We start from the raw sequence: 24,913 nt of genomic DNA, 5'->3' as shown, positions 1-24,913 counted from the left end.
AGTTTGGAATAAAGGAGGGGCTCCGGGCATAGCTCAGGGCAGAAGATTGGGATTCTGGGTTTCAGTGTGCAAGCTCTGGAAAGGCGTTTGGGTGTAGGTGGAAAATATGAATGTGAAGTTTTGAGCTCCACCCCTTTAGTTCAGTGTTCAGGGCATTTTGATCCAATAATTTTAAAGTCACATGTAAAATTTAGATCTGGATTTCGTTTTGAATTGTCCCTTCCCTGTCCCTCCTAAATTAAAAATTGAAAGGATTTGGTCTTTCTACCCCAGAAATGAGAGGAAAAAACCCAGTGAAGGATCAAAACGAAAAACAAAGTCACCAAAAAAACTAGGTGTTTTAGCAAAGTAAGTTCTACCTTTTGAAACAGAATTGGGTGAGGTGAAAGTTAGACGCCTTGACAGTTTAGACTTCTGAAAGACAAGCAAGCTTGCACAATTTCTTAGGGTATGTCTACACTACAAAGTTAATTCGAACTAACGGATGTTAGTTTGAATTAACTTTGATAGGCACTACACAAGCGCTCCGCTAGTTCGAACTTAATTCGAACTAGCGGAGCGCTTAGTTCGAACTAGGTAAACCTCATTCTACGAGGACTAAGCCTAGTTCGAACTTACTAGTTCGAATTAAGGGGTGTGTAGCCCCTTAATTCGAACTTGTGGGAGGCTAGCCCTCCCCAGCTTTCCCTGGTGGCCACTCTGGCCAACACCAGGGAAACTCGTATGCCCCCCTCACGGCCCCGGAGCCCTTAAAGGGGCACGGGCTGACTACAGTGCCCATGCCAGGTGCAAGCCTGCCAGCACCCAGCTAGCAGACCCTGCACCTGGCACGGCTTGAGCCAGCCACCCGATGCCCCCCAGCCCTCCCCCTCTTCCCGGGACCAGGCTGGTGGATCCCGGGAGCTTGCCCGGGACCGCAAGAGGCGGGCACCTGCCTGGGCTAGTGCGGAAACTAGGCACAGGAAAGCGGCCATCAAGGGCAGGAGAGCTGCCAGCCTGGCCACCCAGGAGCAGGTTGGCATGAAAATCAAGGTGGTCCACTGAGACCCCCGACCCTGAGCCCTGAGCCCTGAGTTTTGTTCAATAAAGAGAGATTCTATTTTTGAACACAATTGTCCTTTATTTTGTACATCAGGAAGGGGGGCTGGGGAAGGGTAAGTGGAAGGAGGTGAGGGAGGAATGGGGTACAAGCCCCCGATGGGGAGGACTGGGCTGGCTCTGCGGGCTTTTGGGGTGGAAGCTCTCCTGCAGCCCCCCAATTGCCTCCTCTCCCAGATGGCAGTCTGCGGCAAGTGCAGCCGGTCTGATGGCTGAGTGCTGTGATGTGCCCAGTGTGGGTACTTCGGACAATCCAAGCCAGGACTGCTTTGCAAGCGGGGCACCCCTGAGAACTGTCTGTCCGGGGTGGGGTCGGGACCCTTTAAGCACAGCCCTCGGCTAGCCTGAGACAGCAGCTCCACGCTCTCAATCCTCATCTGATGCCCTGCCGGCACTGCTTCTTGCCATCCTTAACCCCGGCTAAGGGTCCACTTAATGTGGACATGCTAGTTCGTATTAGCAAAACGCTAATTTGAACTAGTTTTTTAGTCTGGATGCATTAGTTCGAATAGCTTAGTTCGAATTAACTAATTCGAACTAATTTAGTTCGAATTAGCGCTGTAGTGTAGACATACCCTAATGTATTCATATTGATAAGGGAATACATAGCACTTTACACTAACTACCAAATACTGCCATGTAGTTAAGTATGTTGTGCACACCTTATTGAACAGTTCTGAGGGCATTGGATACATATCAGGTAAGTTCTATTAATTTTGCTTCACTGCTAATGCAATTCATTGATACAATAATTATCTGATATACAATAAGTTAGGAATGGAATAAATAATTACATATAATCAAATAATTGTAAACTACCTTCAGTTATCTTGGTGGCAATGGCCAATCACGTCCTACAAGCCATTTTAAATCATCATTCTGACACAAGAAATCTATCTGTCACCTGATAAATAGTCCTTTTAGAATTATAACATACACAATACAGCACAAATGATTTCTTAATAACAATACTTTGCAATTTCCCTAACAGCTTTCAACCAAAGGTTTCAAAACCCTCAATATTAATTAGTTCTCTCCATTATGCTATGTAAGTTAGGTCTCAAGGAACCTTTGATAGAATGGGAAATTAATGGATAGGTAGTTGAAATGACTTTTCCCAGCTCAGCAGCAGATATGACAACAGAGCTCAGGATGGAAACCTGGTCTCCACTGAATTACGCTCACTTTGTAATAAAAAAGGTTTGAGAATGCAAAAGCTGTTGGAGAGCGATTTCAGACCCAACACTTCTAAAAATGCAAATCTAAAAGATCAAGCTCGTGAAGAGGCTATATCAGTAACAACAACAAAATGGAAATCCTCATATAATAGTAATGATACTTTGCACTTAAATTATTCTTATCTGGTAACTGTCGGTAGTGTATTTATGCTGTACAAGAGAGTATGTAAAGACAATTCCTGTTCCAGTAACTGTTCATAGATGAAGGGAATAATTTCACTGGTCTGCAAATTGAAACAAAGTTTCAGTTGTTTTTATAAAAATTGATGACTTTACATAATTTTGCTATGCTGATTTTAAAAAATGGCATTCATTTTGCTCTATTACGTAAGAATTTTTCACAAATCAAAAAGAAAAAAATGGACATTTTTCATGCTTTTTATTCCATCCTATGAATTAAAAACTTGGTAAATAGTAAGTTATACTTCTTTTAGAAGGTCTTCTGTAAGTCCTTGTTTAAAGAACAAATGAGCAAAGTGTGAAATTTAACAAATGAGTAATTTTAAATGATTAGATGTGACTGAATCAATGCTTTTTTGACAACTTTTTATGCATTTCACCATCAGTCTCTCTTTTTTAGGGATCAGCAGTAATCAGCCATCATGTTGACATCCCAGAGCCCTAGATATCTCTTTTCCTTCATCTTGATATCCTGATGAAATCTTTCCCCCTGCTCTTCACTAACACTTCCAAGATTTTCAGGAAAATAATCCAGATGGTAGTGCAAAAATGAACTTTCAAGCTCATGTTACATCCAAATCTTTCAAATTTGTTTAGCATGTTGCCAACAATGTTATTATAATCAGGATCTTTGTTATTCCCAAAGAAGTTTTGTATGACATTTCTGAAGACCATCCAAGTGTCTTTCTCTGTGTCACTCATGGTTTCTTCAAAGTTAGTGTCAAGAAGTAATTTCCTGATCTAGAAAGGAACCACAAAGACACCCTCCTTAACTTTTTGGTAGCTCAAAGCTGGGAACTTGTTGCAAGCGTACTTGAAAGAGTCACCATTTGTGTTCAATGCTTTAACAAATTGTTTCATCTAACCTAGCTTGATGTGGAGTGGAGGTAGCAGTACCTTGTTGGGTTCAATCAGTTTTTTATTAATTATATTCTTGGAGCTGAGAGACTCTCCCTTGGTGGCCACTGTTTTCTTACCCAATGAAGATCTCTTGCTCTGCTATCCCATTCGCATAACAAGCATGACATTTTTGTGTAACCAGCCTGCTGACCAAGCAGCACCTTTATAACTACACATACTGTCCATTCATCTCTTGATAACGCACCTTTTCAAGGAGAAGCTCAAGATTTTCATAGGTTTCTCTTAAGTGGACAGAATGGGCAATAGGCACAGAGGCATATTGGTTGCCATTATGAAGTAGAATACCTTTTAGGCTTGTCTTTGAAGAGTCAATAAATAGCCTCCACTCACCTGGTTGGTAAGCTGTCCTCAAGCTTTCTATTAATCCGGCAATGTTATTGCAGTATACCAACAGACCATCCATAGAAAAATATGGAACAAACTCTTTCTCGCGGTTCCTGTATAAAGCAAAACTTGTCCCAAGGGAAAGCAAATTCTTCGCTTGAAGTCTGAATCGCAAAACCTCAGCAAAATCTTTAGGCAGATCCAGGTCTCTCACCAAGTCATTCAATTCACTTTGGGTGAAAAGTTGTGGCTCATTACTGGCATGTTCTGGTCAATACTCAGTATCGCCTCCAACATTATCAGCATTGGTGTCAATTGAATTAAGCTAGATGGCATTCATTTTGATAAATTCAATCAATTTGAGGTATTTTTTACATGCAAGTACTTGAATATTTGCTGCATATAATTTTAAGTTCTTGAAAATGTCACAGCATATAATGTATAACACATTATAATAGTATTTTTGTGAAGAAGTAGAGTCCAGTTTTCTGAAAATCTGTACATCATGGGCAAAAATGGATATAATTTTTGAACTCAGCACCCCAAAATTAGTAAGAACAGTTATTTGTTCTCAAACAATGGAACCTATGCATAAGGGTGTTACATTTAGAGATTCGGGAATCCCCTGCCTGTCCCTCGCCACCACCACATACACACACATTTGTAGACAGCTGGCATGAATTAGCAGACATTACTTTTTAGCCACAACTACCCAGGCACTTTGCAAAGGTGGATGAGAAAAATATTCTAAAGTACCTGTAGGACTGAGGATCTTTGGTCCCATTGTAAATAATGGGACTAAGGCTCCTAATCATTTTACATGCTTTTGAAAAGTTGGCCTGATACATATTATTATATCCATAATTCAAGTTAGGCTGAGAAGTTAAGATCACAAGTTTTGGGTGGGGTTTTTTTTGTGTGTGTGGTAATAACCAATTTGAGAAACCTTGAGCTCAGTATCAGGTCTCCCACTGGCTTCATTTGTAGTCAATGGTTCTCTGTATCTCTGGAAACAAAGACATAGGTGTTTCATGATGGGTGATTCAAAACCATGATCACCAGTTGTTTTGAAAATCTGGTTGTAAGCAATATGTGCACCACAGCTACAACTTGGCAGATTCAAGATTAAAATGAAGGGATGTTTTATTTCCAAGACCATTACTCTAAACACTTCCTCTTCAGAGTAATCAAGCTATTCTTTCATTTTGAGGGAAGAAGATTTTATATATAAAGCTCTTTATAAAGAAATTACACAATTTTGCTCAAGAAATGGGCCCAAACAAAACACCCAAACACTTTATAGGGGGGGCACTCTAATCTATCATTTCTGCTCACTAAGGTAATTATGCTGTGTTCCTATTTCACCATCCTTTGTTCATTATACACATTTTTTTTAAAAAAAGCAGCATGAATCAGTCAGTGTTAATCTTTGAAAATCCAGAAGCTGTTTGTTGGTGGAACAGATTTTTGCCATGATGCTTAAACATCTGTTCATGTCCCATATAATAATTTGGATTCTTACAACTGGGAAATGGTCATTTACCCAGAGAGGAGGCCTTTTCCCATGAGGAAAAAGGATTCAGAAATCAAAAAGCTTTCCATTGACAAGAACATTAAGGATTCAAAAGAACTGTCAGCAAAAGGAGTATGACTTATTAGATTGATACAGTCTCTTTGTAAAGTGTTGTTGAAGGAATTTCACTATAATTTGATTTCTACTTCTTAGTTGTTAAATAAACTTTGCTTTAGTTCCATGAATTCTTATTTTAAAATAATTTGTTTTCTGCATAGTGGATGTAACTGCTCAGCAGCATACAGGAGATTAATTCAGCTGTTTAGAGTGAACAATGAAGGAAGCCTGGGGACAGATGGTATATTCATGCTGCAAGGTAAGCCCAGGCTTAGCAGAACTCATGTGAGCAGATACAAATGAGTGTAGATGTCCAAGCCTTACGTTAACAAACAGAGTAAGTCTAGGTTAGGCACTGTTAAATGCTGTGTCCCAAACTGGGCTTCCAGTGTCTATACTGAATTATGCAGGCTCACTACTCATATCCCACCCTTCCTAGTGCCTTCCCAAAATGTGGCCATTCTAACCCTTTGTTTGTGGTGTGGGAAAACTTGTCTACCAGACTTGCTTGCCCAGATCACAAAGAAAGTTACTCTGTGAGACTAGAATGCTTTTGGCAGATTCCCAGAACACAAATCCAGTGAAGCTGCCTCTATGTACAAAACCATAGGTTTCTAACTCTTTACCCTGGCCTGACCTTATGTGGGTCTCAGGGTATGTCTACACTACAGAGTGTTGTCGGGAAAAACAACCATTTTTCCCACAAAACCTGAGTTATGTGCATACTGCAATTGCATTCTTCCAAAAGTAAATAGAAAGACCAGAGGGGTTTTTCCAGCATTGGTAATTCTCTTTCTACGAGGAAAAAGCCTTTTTCCAAAAGAGCTCTTTCAGAAAAAGGCAGGGCTATGTCTAGACTGCAAGCCTCTTTTGAAAGAGGCTTTTTCGAAAGATACTTTCAAAAAAGCCTCTTTCGAAAAAGAGCGTCTAGACTGCAAGCAGTACTTTCGAAAAAGCAAGCTGATTTTTCGAAAGAGAGCACCCGGCAGTCTGGATGTTCTCTTTCGAAAAAGCCCTGTTTGCATTCAAGAACGCCTTTTTTCGAAAGAGCACTTTCGAAAAAAGGCATTCTTCCTTGTGAAATGAGGAGTACCACTGTCAAAAGAAAAGCCGCGTTCTTTCGATTTAATTTTGAAAAAACACGGCTGTAGTCTAGATACAGGTGAAGTTTTTTCGAAAAAAGGCTACTTTTTTCAAAAAAGCCCTGCAGTCTAGACACAGCCCAGGTGTGGACAGGGAAAAGGGAGTTCTTTTGAAAGAAGAGGAAAGAGGAAAAAGCTCAGGTGCCCTGGTGGCCATTCTGTCCATAGTTATCACAGCTGAAATTCAAGATAGCATCCATTCAGTGTGGATCTTTCGAAAAGGAAGATCGCTTTTTCAATGTGCTTTTGTGTGTGGACACTTTCTTTTGGAAAAAGTGTTTTCAGAAGATCTCTTCCGAAGCCTGCATTCTAGACATAGCCTTAGACCCTGGTCCAAGCCTTGGGTTACCATGAATTAAGTGTAGATAGAAAAGAGGTTAGGTTTGAGCCTGAGTTTGAACCCTGGTCTTACAGTGCAGTGTATACATAACTTAAAAGACCAATCAAACTGTCTGAAACAGTGCTGAAAAGAAGATGGGAGGAAGCACTCCTATCTAATGCAGGGATGATGACATAAAACTAGCCTAGGACTATTTTTTCTGTAATCAATGGCCTCTACAACCCTGAACCATGAAAATTTGAGGGAGGAAACTTGCGGCCTGAAACATTGTTGAGCCAGTTGATCCACTTTACTACTTGTCAGTTCAGTTCCTTTTGAACCACAATCCTATTCATCCAACAACCTTTTATCTGAATTGTAGCTATGCCAATTCGATATGAGTCACTTTGCCGGACACTGTCCATTTTATACAAATCTCATTTTTCCAACACTGAATGAAAAATGCATACTTAAACTAGGGTAGCATGTTGCTGGCTTCCATTTTGCTCCCATGTCTTGCAAGTTTATATATTTTAATCATCACTTATTGGGGGCCAATATGTTTATGCATAGTGATGATGATCCCTATTTATAAAGAGGATGCAAACGTGTATAAACTTGTGTTAATACTAAATGTATAGCAGCAGCTCAATTCAGACTTCTTTTTGGGGAAGGGGGAATTTGAAAATAATTGCAAGATCTAGAATCAGAAATATCAGGGCTTGTCCACTCTTAATACACACAATGGCACAACTGCAGCAGCAAAACTGTGCTTATGTAATGCTTCAATGTAGACACTAATTACACCAACTGGAGGGATTCAACCATCGGCATAGATAATCCACCTCTCCAAGAGGTTATAACTTGGTCCACAGAAGAATTTTCCCATCAACCTAGTGCAGTCCATATTGGCACTCAGGCTGGTATAACTTTGCCATTCAGGAATGTGGATTTTTCACACCCCTGACCAACATAGCTAAATAGACATAATTTTCTATTAAGGACCAGCCACAAGAAAAGCTATTGTTGCATATTTCCTGACAAGAATGAAAGCAGTAACATTCATCAAAATCAGTTATCAGTTATGCCCAGTTTTGTGCACAGTGCACATTTGAACCATATGCATAAGAATCACAGTTATGACTGAACCACAGTAGTTAAGATGAAAAAGATTCCTTTAGATCACTGAATCAGTTCTTATGCCAGTGCATGGGAATCAGTCCCCTGCCCCGAAAGATAATCAAATTCATCCCATTGTGCGTGCAAATTGTAGTCTCCAAGGCTGTGTCTAGACTACATGCCTCACTAGAGGCATGTAGATTAGACACATAGGCAAAGGCAAATGAAGCCGCGATTTAAATGATCGCGGCTTCATTTAAATTTACATGGCTGCTGCGCTGAGCCGACAAACAGCTGATTAGCTGTTTGTCCACTCAGAGCACTAGTCTGGACGCTCCCCTGCCAACATCAAAGCCCTTTGTCGGCAACCCCATTATTCCTCGTGGGATGAGGTCTACTGGGGCTGCCGACAAAGGGCTTTGATGTTGGCAGAGGAGCGTCCAGACTAGCACACTGAGCGGACAAACAGCTGATCAGCTGTTTGTCGGCTCAGCGCGGCAGCCATGTAAATTTAAATGAAGTCGCAATCATTTAAATCGCGGCTTCATTTGCCTTTGCCAAAACAACAAATCTACATGGCTCCGTCGACAGAGCCATGTAGTTTAGACGTACCCCAAGGGAGGTCTGATATTCTTGTCCTTACCTGAAAAGTAAAATCTGCCATTAAGCACCCACATTTTTTACTATTTCCCCAAACCAAATCCATAAATCTTTTGAGGGTGGCCCCAAAAGCAGTATATGTGACTGGTTTACTCACAAAATAATTACTTGGCATTTCCTGCAGTGGAAAGTGTTTTGGCCCATGAAACATTTTAGAGAAAAGAGTGAGGGAAATGTACCATAGTTATGTCTTTGTTATTTTGTTTTCTCCCTTCTAGTGTTCTCAAAGGTTACTTGCACGCTGTTTCCTGAGGGGGGTCCCAGCCTGGAGGAGTGGTGACCTTTGAGTTGTATCTCTTTTTTTTCTAAGCTGTGTTTTACATCTTGTTGTGTCATCAACCAGTATATCAAGAGTATTACTGCAGTTGACTTTCCTTATTTTCTCTTGACAGTGTCCTCAGGGTTGATAAATGGTCCTGCTTTCATAGAGGGGAATGTATTTATTTGGGGGCTATATATAAGATTGTGAAATCATCGCATTCTGCAGCAGTGACCGGAATAGCAAGCATAGGCGTACAGAGAAGGTTTGGGGTATTCTTTTTCTGATTATTAACTCCTTAGTGTCAGGAGCTGGATTTTTTAAAATGTCAGTGGCGCAAATGAAATTTTCCAAAGAAGCACTGTGAAGCAAAGGAATAAAAAAAATAAAAAATAATGAATTCATACATTTATGTTTAGATTGGAATTTTTTAATGCATCTAAAGGGAAGCAGATGCCTCTGAAATCACACACCTGAGGGAACTATTGTTTATGGCCAGTGTGAGGGGAGGGAATTGAAAACAGAGAAAATAAATCAAGTCCTCCTGTCTTGCTCTTAAACTGTCCTTTTCTCATAAAATTTGATTTAATTGTTTCTGGTATCTTAGTAACATTTAGGCAAAGAATTATGAGATGCTCCTCAGAAACTGTAAAAGACTGGAAGACCTGCAATACATTTTTAATCAGGTTTCTTTCACATTGGCTAATTCCAGTCCATGCAGAAACAGCAACACTACATTGGCATAGATGTATCAAAGGTGAAATTAGACTAAAAGGCCAGAGTTGAACATTAAGATGGAACTGTGAAGGAATAGATTCCAACCATGTTACCATGTGAATAGGATTCAGGTCCAATACCCTTTCATCCCCCTATATTTTGGGAGTTGTGCCCATTTGGTCTGTTTAATCCAGGATCCAATGGTGGTCATGTCCCTTCCTTCTCCTGTCCCATCCAAAATTCTCCTTTACATACTGGGCTACTTACTAGGGGCCTTTCACAGCTGTTACAGCCATTTATCTCCAGAGGTCTGAATTTCAATGGGCCTCTAACAATGAACCTGCAAGATATAGATTTGTAAACTCTTTTTGAGAAGGAATTATCCCTGATTATACTTGCACAGAATGCACAGAGCTAACCTAGCCTCCCCTGTAAAAGAAATTACAAGTGCTACCAATAACTGAAAGCATATTTGTTTTACGGATGCAAAGCCTGAGTTGCCATGTCCAAACCAGATAGATTCACAAATGTGTCAGCTTAGATTTTAGAGAGACATTGAAATATCAACCCCATTGGGAGCCAATACAGAGCCAGCTCTGTCATGTGGAGCCCACTGGGAGCCTGATGAAAAAAGCAGCCCTATCACCCTGCATGAGAACCAATGCAATGGAAGCGAGAAATCATGGGTCACCCTGGATTCTGTAGCCTTGTTCACCTGACACCAATAATGACCATGTTTTAGGTTATTATTGTAAGCAGTCAGTTGGTGCTGATTGCTGAGTCAGTGCCAAATGCCTGTTTACAAAGTGTTTGTCTTTGAATGTAACTGAATTAGGACATTTGTTTTTATTTGTGGTGACAGTTTATTATGTACAGTAATTAGATTTTGTGCAATATGTCACCCAGGAGGTTTTTTTGTCCTTAAAAGGAGAGATGTGAAGCTCAATCTCTCTTACAGAGTTTATTAATGAAATTAAATAGCAGTAAATAACCTGATGTCTTTTGCCATTGCACATAAATTTCCACATGAGAGTTGCTGGAAAACAGATCCAACTATTATATAGTATCCCAAAATAATCAAACATTATCTTTTCGACTGGCCTAAGAGACAGTGTAAGTAATTAAGTCGGAGCCTTGAATTATTTTTGATCTATTTTCAAAACTGTGTTATTTAATGCATAATGTGGGAGTTTGCTCTTTAGAAAGTTCAGTTCATCTGTTGCTGCTGTAGACAGTGTCACTTTAGAGCCCACACTAGTGGTTTGGGTAATTCATCTCAAATAACCTATTTTGGCATATTCCTTCAGCAGCCATCTGTATCATGTGATAAGTTGATCCTCAGTTTTGCTACCGTAATACAGTGGCAGTGGCAGTAAATTTGCCGGGATGAATTCCCTGCAGTCGTAGATTTGTTCAGCCAAACAAATGGCCCTGCTTGCAGCCAGCAGATGCTGTCCTCTGTACAATATAATGATCACTCAAATCTCATCCTCTCTCATTGCGGATGTGAACGTTTTGAATATATATAAAATTGAGACCACGCAGCTATATACGCCAGTCATTTCAACATGGACTGCTTTGTTAAGTGTTCGTTATATGCTTCTAGTCTTTCCCGCCATGGCTCTTTCTGCTTTCCACGCTCATAAGAGCACCGTGCTACCTGGTACTGAATTCTTTGCTTGCTTGCTTGCTTGCTTGTTTGCTTGCTTGCTTGCTTGCGCTGGTGGTTTGCTTCCATGGAATTATTCACAGTGCTGCACATTTGCAAAAGGGTTGCCTCGACTGGAGTTTTTTAACAGGTGCCTATGGCTTCTTTTTGCTCCATGTGAATTCTCTCCCAACCCAGCTGCCAGAAGTTTAAATATTATATTGGACACATCCCACATGGTAAATGTGTGTCATTGTAGAAGAACATGCGTAGTTTTTAGCAGTAAACAGCCAGCCCTGTTTGCTTCTGCAGGTTCCTTTATAGTCTTTTTTATTTCCTTCGATGTCTGCTCTGGATGTACCCCATCTGGATGGCTTTCCAAATGTGATCAGCATTTCACATAGGGTACAAGAGACTCCTAAATTGGCTGTGATATGGTGTTTTTGTAATGATCTTGTTAGTTCTTGTTTTATAAAAGAAATGATGACATCATTCATTGATACAATAATAAATTGGTTTGAGAATATGTTTTAAATCACGGGTGGGGAACCTCAGGTCCAGAGGCTGGATGTGTCCTCTGGCTTACCTGGGCCCAAGCCTCAGGGCCCCCCCACCATTGGGGAGGCTGTGCTGGAGCACACAAAATCTACTCGGGGTGCTGGTGTGAGAGGAGAATGTGGGGAGTGTCTTTCTCCTTCTCAGTCAGGAGTCATGTCAGTGAGGTGGGTTTATTTTTTCACTTTTCACTTGTGTGTGGCCCTGATTTTTCTGTCGGTCAGTGGGCTCCTACCCAAAAATGGTCCCCCAATCCTGTTTTAAACCATTACAATGTAAATTCCCCTGCCACCAGTGCACAGTGGGAAAGTGTAGTCTAAGTCTGGACTTTCTCCTCATTCGTTGTGTAGCGTGGTTATTCACGGATAATACTGCCCATCCTTGATGCGTTCTCTTTGTGTCAAGCATTTGCAAGACTTTTGGGAAACCTCCCTGGCTAATTTGAACCATAAAGGCACGTACCGTAAGGACAACAATCAGTGTTTGAATAGGAATTTTGTCCCTAAATGTGCTGTCAGGAAAGCATAGTGCTGCAGTCAGATCTGTTTGCTGGAAGCTGCACAGACAGGTGAATGAGCTTAAGGTGAGTCTTTGATAAAGACCTTTGACCCTCAGTCAATTATCAGAGTGACCATTGCCAGGGACATGCAGCAGAAACCTCATTTGCCTCTTTTTATTGAATGTAACCCTTTTATTTGTAAAATGCAGTAGGTCAAATTCATAGCTGATCTGTATAATATGTACAACTCTCTGTAAGGCTGTTGGCCCATTTGAATTTTTCTGATAGGTATAACTGCAACAGATCCTGACTGTCATCAGCTGGGATCAAAGGGGTGCCTCTTGAACTTAATTCATGAGCCTCTACTGCCTAAGCTAAATGATAGCCAAGGCCATAGCAGACTCATCAATCTCTGGATGGTTTAGTCACCGCTAGAGGGTGACAGAGTGCTACACTGAGTGGGGATGAGGAATGGTTTTCAGGAATTGCTGACTGTGCCTATGTGAATTTGGTCGCTTAGCCTACAGGGGCATGGCAGGGAAAGGTGGAAATGTGCAGCAAGTGTTGAAGATGAGTGAAGAAGAAGAAAAATGAGTTTACGGGGGAAGGGAGTCTGGTCTGAAAGTACCTCCCACTTACTAAGCAGAATTTTCCAAAGTCTTTCTCCCATCACCAGGCTTATGGAACTCTCTAGCACTGGGAATACAGGGTGCTAACAGTGCCAGACCTATGGCTGGAAATGCTTGCCTGATTTACACTGAAAAGTGCAATATGTCTCATGCTGTGAATATAAACTTTTCAAACACTGAGCTGCCTCTTCATGACACTGCGGGTTTAAAAAGGACAAGGTGCATATACTGCAAAAGTCTGTGTTTTCCAGTGCACACAACACCTAAAATACATTAACTAACATTCTTACTTGCAGGAATGCTATAGGTCTATTCATGGTGCAATAATTTCCACAAGAAAATGAAAAAAGAATACCTCTATTGATATATATGCCTGATGTTAAATGGGCTTTTAAGTCTGTTGAAGTAAATAGAGTTTACACTAGCTGAGAACCTGGCTCATAAATAATACTTAATCTACTAAAGGGGAGAATTATCATTCAGAGTAGCTACTCCAGTGCTTTCATATTACATAACCCCATCTTATCTCACAATCCAACTACAGAACTGATGTGCAAAAATGTTATTGGTATAGTTAGCACTACACATGGGGACACCTAAAACGTTTGATCCAAATACTGTCAAATTTTGAGGGATGTTTCATATCTAATCCTGGGTCTTGAATTTTATACCTTCACCCGATGGCCAGTTAGTATATACAAATATTTCTGGTCATATCCTATTGAAGAGCTTCTGCTAGGTTTTCAACAAACATCAACTATATTGCGTTATATACATTTCAACCCCACCCCCCAAACACTTTCAGTATTTATTGATGTTGTCATGGCTCCTTCCCCACTCTGGCATGATAAATGCAGAAGTGGGGGCCAGCAAGTGTACCCCAAAGCCTTACCTACCAGGCTTTGGTATAAAACTTCCCCAAAATCTTAAAAACCTAGCTCTTGGGAAAAAAACTTCCGCTGCCACCATCCAAATGTTGCTAAAGAAACCAGGGGAAAGATCATTTGGGATATCTCACCCCTAAAATAAAAATCAGGGCACACAATTAACCACTGCCAGGTTAATAAAAAGAAAAGAAAGAACTTTTATTATTACAACAATATTCCTTTTTCAAGCATAATGACTAGCTAGGAAGGTAACAAAATATACTCATGGAGAAACTCCATGGGCCTAGAACTTAGTTACAAAGAAAAGCCAAAACATCTTTTAAACAGTGCCTGATCTCAGATCCCATACCCAATCCTTAAAACAATAAAACCTAACGAAACTACTTAAACTTTACCCTACTTACAGAAAATGAAGAATGGTGTCTTGGAGAGAGAGAGACATGCTTGTCCGTCTCTGTAACTGCAGAGAACTCCTTCAGACAGACAAAAGGGAGAGAAGAAAAAAACCCAAATTCCTTTGTCCCAGTTTGAAAGTCCCACCTACATTCCTACTGGTCACTCCACCTGGCTAGGTGTAGTTAACCCCTTAATCCCCAGGCTGCAGGCTAACCCTCATAATCCTGACAGATGTATATATAGAGATGGTGCTGTAAAGCTCACAGGAGTAGTGTTTCTCACATCATTTTCGATTCCCCTTTGCCCTTAATTGTGTCTAATATATGAGAAAAACCTTGTTTCACCATTTATATTTCCTCTCCTCAGAATCAGAAATAACTCTTATGAGTAATACAGAAAGAAGAGAAAAGGAGATTGATGTTACAGGGTTTTTTTTCCCCCTGAATCTCAAAAATGTCTACAGTTTGGATGTGCTTGAAGGTAGGAAGAAAATTTCAGTTCACTTTTTTATTTGACATTATTATTATAACTTTCCTGAAAACTTCAGAGGAGTTGATGGGTTGGGAAGAAGCAAAACCTCTTTATTATATTAACATTTAAACCTCTCCCAAGTGACCAGTCAAGAGATCCCCCAAATCCAGTTTCTTAATAAAGCAGGGTCTTCTAAAAAAGGTGGAATTTAACAACAGTCAGTGGAAACTGAAGATACTTTGGGACAGTCTTGATAAAACTATTTCTAAAAAATGTTTAAATTTTGTCCCTTGAAGATGTAGCCAACAGCTTTTCCTCTAGCTCCACCCTGTGGGCAGGAAACAGGGTATACTTTGAGAAGGTACTACCAGGAGGCTCACAGATTTTTCTTAAGTATATAGCCTAATCTTTCTAATCTTTCTGCATTGTCAAATACAGCTGATGCAATGAAGAAGTCACTATGAGAAATGTACACTGGTTTACCACTGCCTGGACAGCTAAACTTCATCTCCTAGATCATGATTCCAAACAGTAAAAGTCCATTGTTAGCAGGCAGTCTGACCAATAAAACACCTAGACATATATAACATGAGAGCTTGTAAAGGCTGAATACTTCAACAAAACTAGAAAAGAATTGAATGGCATTAGACACCCTGCGTTACATGTAAATCCATCAAGAGATCTCGTGTGCTACAGTGAATGATAAAAGGAACATAGCCAGAATCCAAAATATCTCAGATGTCACAAGAAAAAGTTTTTTATTCACTTCCAGTAAAAAACATTACGATTGGGTAGGACAACACATTCAAGCCAAGAGTAAACTTCTGCTGAATTTGAAATTAGCTACACTCTGTTCCATAGCAATTAACGATGACTGACTATGTTTCAGTGCTGGGGAAAAAAAATTATCCACCTCCAGCAAACTACAGGCAACATCTGCAACACTGCATGCAGTGATCCTTGTAAAGCAATACCTGTGACAGAAACAGCAGTGATGTTAGACAAATGTTATAATAACAACAGGCCAAATGACAGGACCAAGAGGCACAGGCTGTAAATTAAAACTTTAAAAGGGCATATGGCAACAAATGGACATAGGGCAGAGTAGCTAGGTGTTCTTGATGGGGGATCCACACTAACAACTGAGAGATGGCACTTATTCTTCTTGCTTGTATCTATAGGACAGATGTATTCACTGTCAATTACATCTTGAGCTGGGAGAGCATTATTTTAGAACTTTGGATAAACTGCAGCAAAAACCTTTGAATAAGTGCTGATGTGGCAAACTAAGCAGAGGGGGATCAGAGACTTACCTGGGATATTGACACCCGTCTCTCCCCCGAAAGGTGATGTCTATTTATCACACTGGTGGCTGCATCTCATGCTGTGCAAGTTCTGTAGATCAATGGAAGACTTCACCCTCCCTGGTTGTAATGCTTCTTTTGGACAAAAGGCTTGGGATACTGTCAGACGCTATTAGAAATGTTTCCATTCTGTGATTCAGCTGGGGAAAGGGAATGTGTCCCCGCACATAAGAGTCAGGAATCTGCTACCTATGTTTATTATCTACAAGATATAATATTGTGAGGTAGAAACAGTCCTGAACAGTGATTGTAGGCAGCATATATGCTATGAGGGTGTCTATCAGAGAGTCTGTTGTTCTGGATCTCTGCTTCTGCAGTCTGGCCAGACCACCCAGCTGTAGCAAGTGCCACACTGCAGATGCTCCATGGATGAAGATTTGTGCAAGAGTTACTGGATTAATTAATGATAAAGTCCATGTTGTCACCTCTTTGGCCTTAGCAAGAAAGAAAAAAGACTCTGTGATATCAGGACAGTGTATTTTTCCTTTTCCAATTTCTAAAGGAATGTTTTTCCTTCCCATTTATACCAGTGATGTGATAGCACAGAATTCAAAGGAATATTTGAATGGCCATTTTACATGGTTAGACCAAAATTTCAGTTAGCCCAGAGACAGAGGCCAATGTCAGGTGCCCCTGAGAAAATGAACAGAAAGGTAATAACCAACGGTATGTCTACACAGCAACATTATTTTGGAACAGTGGCTGTTTTTCCGAAAGAACTATGTGAGAGTCTACACAGAAATTGCATTATTTCAAAACTATTTCGAAATTATTTCAAAATAAAAGGCAGCTTATTTCGGTGTTGGTGAATCTCATTGTACAAAGAATAATGCCTTTTCTGAAATAGCTATTTTGAATGTTAGGAGCTGTATAGACAGGGCAGCTGCAGTTATTTTGAAATAAGGGGCTTCCAGCCCTTACCAAGGTGCCCTGCTGGCCGCTCTGTCTACACTCAGGCAAACTCTATAGCAGCCCTTAAAGCTGCAGCCTTAGGGGAAAGGGCTTGTGACACACAGGAGGCCCTGACAGTCCTGAGCCACCCAGAAGCTGCCACTGCCTCAGAATTTGGCTACAATGAGCCAGTCTGCAGCTTCCACCCAGCACTCCACTGCTCCCAGAAGCCTGCCTGGGCCCAAAAGGAGTGCACCTTCCTGGTCTGGTGCAGAGATCCTGAACCTCATTGAGGTCTGGGGAAAGGAGGCAGATCTCCAGGATCTCCACACCAGATTCAGGTATGTGGATGTCTACGGCCGGATGACCGAAAGCCTAACCAACAGGGGGCACATCCAAACACAGAAGCAGGTGTGGATGAAAGTAAAGGATCTCTGCCAGGCATATGCTAGGGCCCAAGAGTGCAGCTCCCACTCTGGGGCAGAACCCTGCACCTGCCCCTACTATGAGGACCTGGACTGCATCTTGGGGAGCGGGGCAGTTCCTTCCCTCCCATTCCCGGTACTGGACTCGAGATGCTCGTTGTCACCCTCCTTGGGGACAGAGATACGGAGGAGGAGGAGGAGATGGATGAAGCCAGCACTGTCACCCTCCTGACTCTGGAACCGGTCCCACATGCTCTGGACATGTCCCAGGCATCATCTGAGTCTGGGGAAGCCTCATCAGGTGAGTGCCATCACATTCTCTACACACAAGAGTGGAGGGGGCAGGCGGCAAGGGGATGGAGCACACTCCTCGCTCAGCCTTTGTGGCCTGAGGATTACGTAGTAGCCTGTAATGTGGGAGTACATGGAGCAACCGTCCAGGGCACTCAGTGATACTCATAACACGGGGGGGGAGGGGGGTGGAGGGACACTTTCCCTCTACCAGCCACCATTAGAAGGGGGCTGGGGACATGGAGACACACACACACACACTCAACAGTGCTGCATACGGCACACCTGCACTCTCAGGACAGCATCCACTCTCAGTGACACCTGCTCCTCCCCCCCACCCCAATACCCTGTCTTCTCCAGCAGGCAGGGATAGAAGTTTTCTCCCCATGGGATGCCACCACTGGTGGATCCAGTGGGTGTGTGGCCTGAAGGGAACCTACCCACCCTGTGGCCTCCCCTCCCATCCACAGGACACCAGTCTGACTGGCACCTTCCCATGCCTGCTTCTCCACAGTGAAGTTCTCCCCCTTCACCCCTGGGAGATATCTGGGCCCCTGCAGGCAAGAGCTCACTGGCTAGAGTGCTCATGGTCTTGCTCCAAGCACATCACCTTCGTCTGAGTTGAGAACTCTCATTCTCAGCTCTGAGATGAGAGCTAGGCTTCAGGCATAGTGTCTCCTGGGATGACTGACCATCTCTCTTTATTCTCCACAACTGAACCACCTGCTATAGGGGGATGGTCGAAATCACCCAGGGCAGCTTACAGCACTGAAGGACCTACAGGTGCCAGAAACCCATGGATGAATTTCAGAGGGAACTCACTCTCCCTCAAAGGTGGTGACTCTTCAAGGCAAACAGATGTAAACCCAGTAACATTTACTTTAGGAACTGAACTCAGCTTAAGTAGTTCTGTATATGCACATGGAGCAGATCTGCCCAATGGCTTTTAAGTAATCAGAACTGCTTTACTGGGTTGACAGTTTTTACATTTAATATCATTATGTCAGATATAAAAGTTGTGAATTCTTGCTGGAAATATTGCATTCAGTAAGATATTTTCCTGGAATATGTATAAAAATCAAATAAATATTGCTAAAACAAATGTTCACCCAGGTTGAGCAAAGATAAAAGGAAAACCTGATACTGCACATTTCTTCATAATTGCCTGTTATTTCTCAAAGAAGAAGCTTACAAAAGTTCATTATTTTGCAGAATACAGAACATTAGCTGATGTATTCAGTCTTGGAGACTCTGTGACCTCTTTTACACCAAGGAGTCTTGCGATCTTTATATTTTTTTAATTATGAAACTTGGTGAATGAAAACTTGCTGACTGAAACTTAATGAATACTAATGCTCACATAGGCACAATGTCAGTTACCTGAGCTATTGTTTCCATTGTCACATGAAAACATAGTAAGAGAGGAACAAGAATTCTATTTTTCATAGTAATAGAAATGTAGCCGTGTTAGTCTGGTGTAGCTGAAGCAAAATGCAGGACTATGTAGCACTTTAAAGACTAACAAGATGGTTTATTAGATGATGAGCTTTCGTGGGCCAGACCCACTTCCTCAGATCACATAGTGGAAGAAAATAGTCACAACCATATATACCAAAGGATACAATTTAAAAAAATGAACACATATGAAAAGGACAAATCACATTTCAGAACAGAAGGGGGATGCGGGGGGGGGGGAAAGAAGGTAAGTGTCTGTGAGTTAATGATATTAGAGGTGGGGAGAGGTAGATGTCTGTGAGTTAATGGTATTAGAGGTGATAATTGGGGAAGCTATCTTTGTAATGGGTAAGGTAGTTGGGGGTCTTTGTTCAATCTCCGCCTGGAGAGTGTCGAATTTTAGCAAGAATGACAGTTCAGAGGATTCCCTTTCAAGTGCAGATGTAAAAGGTCTTTGTAGCAGAATGCAGGTAGAATGCACTGTCGTTGAGACAGTGTCCTTTCTGGTTGAAATGGCAAGAAATTGTTTTTTCTTTGTGATCCTGTCTGATATCTGTTTTGTGGGCATTAATCCTTTGGCGAAGTGTCTGACACGTTTGTCCAATGTACATAGCAGACGGACACTTTCAGCACATGATAGCATAAATTATATTTCTGGATGCGCAGGAATATGTGTTCTTGATCTTATAACTCACTTGGTTAGGTCCAATAATGGTATCAGCAGAATGAATATGTGGACAAAGCTGGCAACAGGGTTTGTTACAAGGGAAGGTACCAGGGTTGGTATTAGTGTGGTATGTCCTGTGGTTGTTGGTAAGAATCATCTTGAGGTTAGGTGGTTGTCAATAGGAGACTATGGGTCTGTCTCTCAGAGCCTCTTGGAGTATGGTATCCTGTTCCAGTATAGGCTGTAGTTTATTGATAATGTGTTGGACAGGTTTAAGTTGCGGGTTGTAGGTGATGACAAGTGGTGTTCTATTGTTGGTTTTCTTGGGTCTGTCTTGAAGTAGATGGTTTCTAGGTATTCGCCTGGCTCTTTCAATTTGCTTTTTTATTTCTCCAGGTGGGTAGTTGAGATTTATAAATGCTTGGTAGAGATCCTGAAGCTTCTGGTCTCTTTTTCATATTATTTGTGAGTTCGCTTTGGCATTTTCCTGTTTGCTGACCAAACAGATGCTTAGGAGGATAAATATACCATCTATACTCGGTCTCAGAAAGGAAAACCACAGAGGACAGATAAAGTGTGTTGAAATTAAACTTGACTTTAAAACAGGTTTTGCTTAGAGCTATTAAAAATAAATTGGATTGGATTTTGGTTTTGAACTTTGTGGGTTCTCAAATCTTGAATTTTGCTTTGGAATTTGGGTTCAAATAAACCCAAGAAATTGCGTCCATTGTGTTCCAAGTAATTTCAAATTAAAAACAGAGGAAATCGTTCAAAAGGAGGCCTTGCTCAAAAGAGTCTTACACTTTGACTCCAATTCATCTCAGATTGGTTTATTAAAGTTCATTAGTTTTGGTACCATTGATATTGATGGTTAAACTGAATACATTAAACATTAATAAAGATTCTTGAGGAGGAAACTTGAGAATCTTAATAAGACAGCCAAAAGATAACTATTTAGGTAGAAAGTAAATTTATACCAAAAAGGAAAAAAAAAAGTGGAATGTATTAGATCAAATTAGCCGATAATGTAGTAGACATGTGTGTTATATCTGGAATCAAATGGTCACAAGTGAGTGAAACTTAAATGCCAACTTGCTGGAAAGATAGTATTACTGGAAAAGGAATAAGCAGGAGGGCAAACAGCAGGTCTTTGATGGGCAAGGTTCCTGATAATACCAGATCTGAATTTGGCCTGTTGTTTCTAGGAAAATAAATGATAGGCTATGTCAGTGAAATTCTACCCAATGTAATATTTTACCTGTTGTCATGGTTACCTGGTGAGTCCCTCTTGAATGTACCGCCTAGGCAATAGGTCTGGCTTCTCGTATGTAATGTGGGTTGGAACCACAAAGTCCATCCATCCTTACGCTGGAACCCAACTGTGATAACCTGATAGGTCTGGCTACATTTGGCACCTGTAGCCCTTTCACTACCCTGACCAAATTGTTTATTTTTTCCCCAAAACATATACAGCAGGTGGAGCAAAGGGTAAAATAAATAAAATACTTATATGTACGAATCTTTCATTGCAAAATTTTGTAAATTCCCCTCAGCCAAATTAATCTCAGTCTCTGGCTGGATAAACAGACTGTCCTGCTCACAACAGGCTTTCTATGTCTCAAATACTGCCCTTCACTAGGTCCCAGGGTCCTTGATTGGTTTAGAGTTTCTTTGATCTCTCCCTTTTGGCCTTGGCAAAATAGTTGCATCACTTGGGTTGGGTGAAGGAACTGCCTATTTCTGGCTATAAACTTGGCTAGACTGATTGATTATTGGGTTACACCTTATCTAGGCTATTGCTTTATCTTTCCTGATTGGTTTTCACTATTAACCCCTATGGGTATGTCTCCACTATGCACTTATTTCAAAATAAGCTATTTCAGAATAAAAACTCCAAAATAACTTATTTTGAAATAGCGCGTCCACACTACAAATGCCTATCAAAATAGCATAGAACTATTTCGAAATAGTGTGTGCACACTGATTGGAACCTGAATTGTATTTAAGATCCCCTGGAAGCACCTCAGGCAGGGCATCAGGACAGCACTCATTTCCTGGAGCTGCCTGAGGCTGCCTGAAGCTCATGCTTAAAGGAACCCACCTGTAAAATCGTGTCTCAGGCTCTTCTCTTTGAGGGACAGCAAATTCATCTCACTATGTGCTCTGGTTGCCCTTGCAGATGCCACAGCACTCATAGCCCTGGAGCCAGACCCGCTGGAAAATAGTTGCTGGCTCTTAGACCTGTTGTCGCACCTCCTGGTGCAGTTGCTGCAGACTGCCCTTGTGGCTCTGCAGGACCAGGATGCGCCGTTCCCTGCAAGGCACCTCCTCTTACCTCTCCATGTGCTGCTCATGCAGCGGTTTGGGAAGGAGTGAGTGTGGGAGCGTGGCAGCTGGACCGCTCAATCGCAGCAACAAGGTGGTTGACAGTGGCGCTGCATGCCACACACATGCTCTGGGCTCCATGGGACAGCTCCTGCCAGGTGGAGTGGCACAGCTCCCAGTCAGCATGATGCTCCTCCAGGTCCATATCCAACCTATGATCCTGCTGCCCCAGAGACCATAGTAGGGAATGGAGGCAGGCTATGTGTTCCCACTCAAGGTCCTCACAAGATTGGCAATGCTTGCAGGCCTCGTGGGGTCTGGAGGCTGGCACAGGAGATGTAGCTGACACCCCACTCGCGCCTGGTCCAGAGAAGGCCAATCATTCCAAGAGACACTATACATGAAGAGAAGAAACAGGTGACCCAGGAGCAGATGGGGTAAAAGGAACTTCTTTATTGCCCATGCAATAACCTCCAAAACATTGTTCTGAGTGGCAACTATTTGGCATCAATTACACCCTTTTATCTATTCTACTGTGTTCATTCACCTGTCTATCACTACTTTCCATAAAATCTTATTTAGTATATTAACTCCAATACAATGAATATTAAGAGGCAGGTGATGAATATTATTATACCTGCCCCTAATTACTATTTACAAAATTTCTAATTAAATCCAGACTTTTCTATGCTACAAACTTTCCGAATCAGCAGGTTACAGAGATTACAAGAAAAGTAACCCTGAAATATTTTATACAGAGCCAGTCAGGGTAAGTAAAAGACACAAGAAGAGCAGCTGCATGCTTGGCTATCTTTCAAGGTTGCAAAAACAAAGGAAAAGAGCATATTTATACATCAAAAAGGATAATGCCTGCTTTGGCCAGACTCTTAATCTATCTTTTCACACTGCAGAAACAAAGGGCGGGGGGGACATGTTTAAAGGCAATGCCTGTTGTGGCTGACTCCTTATCACTATCCCAGACCTCTATTAATTTTTACATATACCAACAAAGCCGAGCCCTCATCTCTAAGCCAACACAGAAAGATCTTGGGTCAGACGAAGGTGATGTGCTTCAAGCAAGGCCATGTGAGGCTGAGACAGTGGGACCTTTCCTCTAAGGGAACAGATGTGCCAGTGAGAGCATTGCTACCTCTATTCCCCGGGCGCAAGCAGGTTTGGGAAAATGCTGGCCAGGCCAGGGGCCTGCATGCAGGAGGGGAGCAATGGGAGGGCTTGGCTTCCCTCTGAGCCATGCACAGGATAGGTCCAGCAATGATGGCATCCCACAGGGAAAGGACTTGTATCCCTGCCTTCTGAGGCAGATGAGGGAGGGTATTGGAGGAGATGTATGTGAGCAGCAGACGCCGCTTGCCAGGGAGGGTGCTACTGGGGTCCCCACCACTTCCTTCCACTCCCAGCAAGCTCCCCTGGAGGGAACCAGTGTCCTCTGCCTCCCCACCCTTGCCCAGGAGCTGTCCCGAGAGTATAGGTGTGACTGTGTTCCATGTCCAGCACTGTGTGTGCCCCTGACCCCAACCTCCTTAGTGGTGGCTTGTGATGGGAAGGCGTCCCATCACGGGGTTGGGAGTAAGACAGACCTGTGCAGGAAGCCTGTGAGCAGAAACACAAGGTTCCTTTGTGGTAGCCTCATTGTGGCACTTCACGTGCACCTGCATGCACAGGCTGCTGTGCCACCCCCAGGCTGAGAAGGCTAACTGAGGAGTGCGCAGTTTCTCACAGCCCACAGCTTTCGCCTGTGTGTGTCTAGGGAAAGTAATGGAACTCACCTAATGGGCCTTCCCCAGCTTCATCCGATCCCTGGGTGACATCCTGGGAGGGGAGTACTGGCTCTAGGGCCAGGATGACCTCCTGGCTGGTGGACATCTTGTCCAAGCAGGTCTCCTCATCTTCCTTCTCCTCCTCCTGCACCCTGCTCCACCTCCTCATCCACAGTCATGCATTCAAGGAGGCTGACGACAGGTGTCTCCAGCCCAGAGTCTGCAACAAGTGGGGGACGGGAAGGTCTGATTCTCTTTCCAGGATGTGGTAGAGCTTCTTGAAATAGAGACTGATCTGGGGTGCTGCTCCTGAGCAGGAGCTCTGCTCCCTGCCCTTTGTATAGGCTTGCATCAGCTCCTTGACCTTCATCCGCCTCTGCTCCTGGATGCGGCTGTGTCCCTTCCGGCCCAGGTTGCCTGCCATTCAGCCATAAATGTCTGCATTCCTGCATCTGGTGCAGAGATCCTGGAGATCTGCCTCCTCTCCCCAGATCTCAGTGAGGTCCAGAATCTCTGCACCAAATCAGGAAGGGGCCCTCTTTTTTTGCCCCCCAGGCAAGGGCTTGGAGTTGGCTGCTGGCTCCCTTGCAGCCGTGGAGGGCTTGGCGGGATTACGGGTGTCACTCATGGCAGTAGCGAAAGCTGAAGCAGTGAAGGCTGCTGGTGTGTGGCATGGGGCTAACAGGGTTTTCCTTGTGCCACAAGCCCTTTCCCCTGTGGTTGCAACTTTAAGGGCTGCAGGGGAAGAGGCTGCAGGGGAATACTCATAATATAGAGTATTATGAGTGTGGAACAAATGGCCACCAGGGCAGCTGTGAGAATCCCTGGAGGCCACTTATATCAAAATAAGCACAGCTGCGCTGTCTCTACACACTCTATTTTGAAATAGGCATTATTCCTGATGGATACAGATTTTGGAATAAGTAGCCCATTATTTCAAAATTATTTTGAAGTAACAGGCTTGCTGTGTAGATGTTCACCTTGTTATTTTGAAATAACATTATTTATTTTGAAATTACACTGCA

This window comes from Pelodiscus sinensis, chromosome 5 (genome assembly GCF_052426305.1).
Source record: "Pelodiscus sinensis isolate ZL-2025 chromosome 5, ASM5242630v1, whole genome shotgun sequence".
Taxonomy (NCBI): Eukaryota; Metazoa; Chordata; order Testudines; family Trionychidae; genus Pelodiscus; species Pelodiscus sinensis.
The sequence above is the reverse complement of the archived record's forward strand: the minus strand, read 5'-3'. Positions refer to the sequence as shown.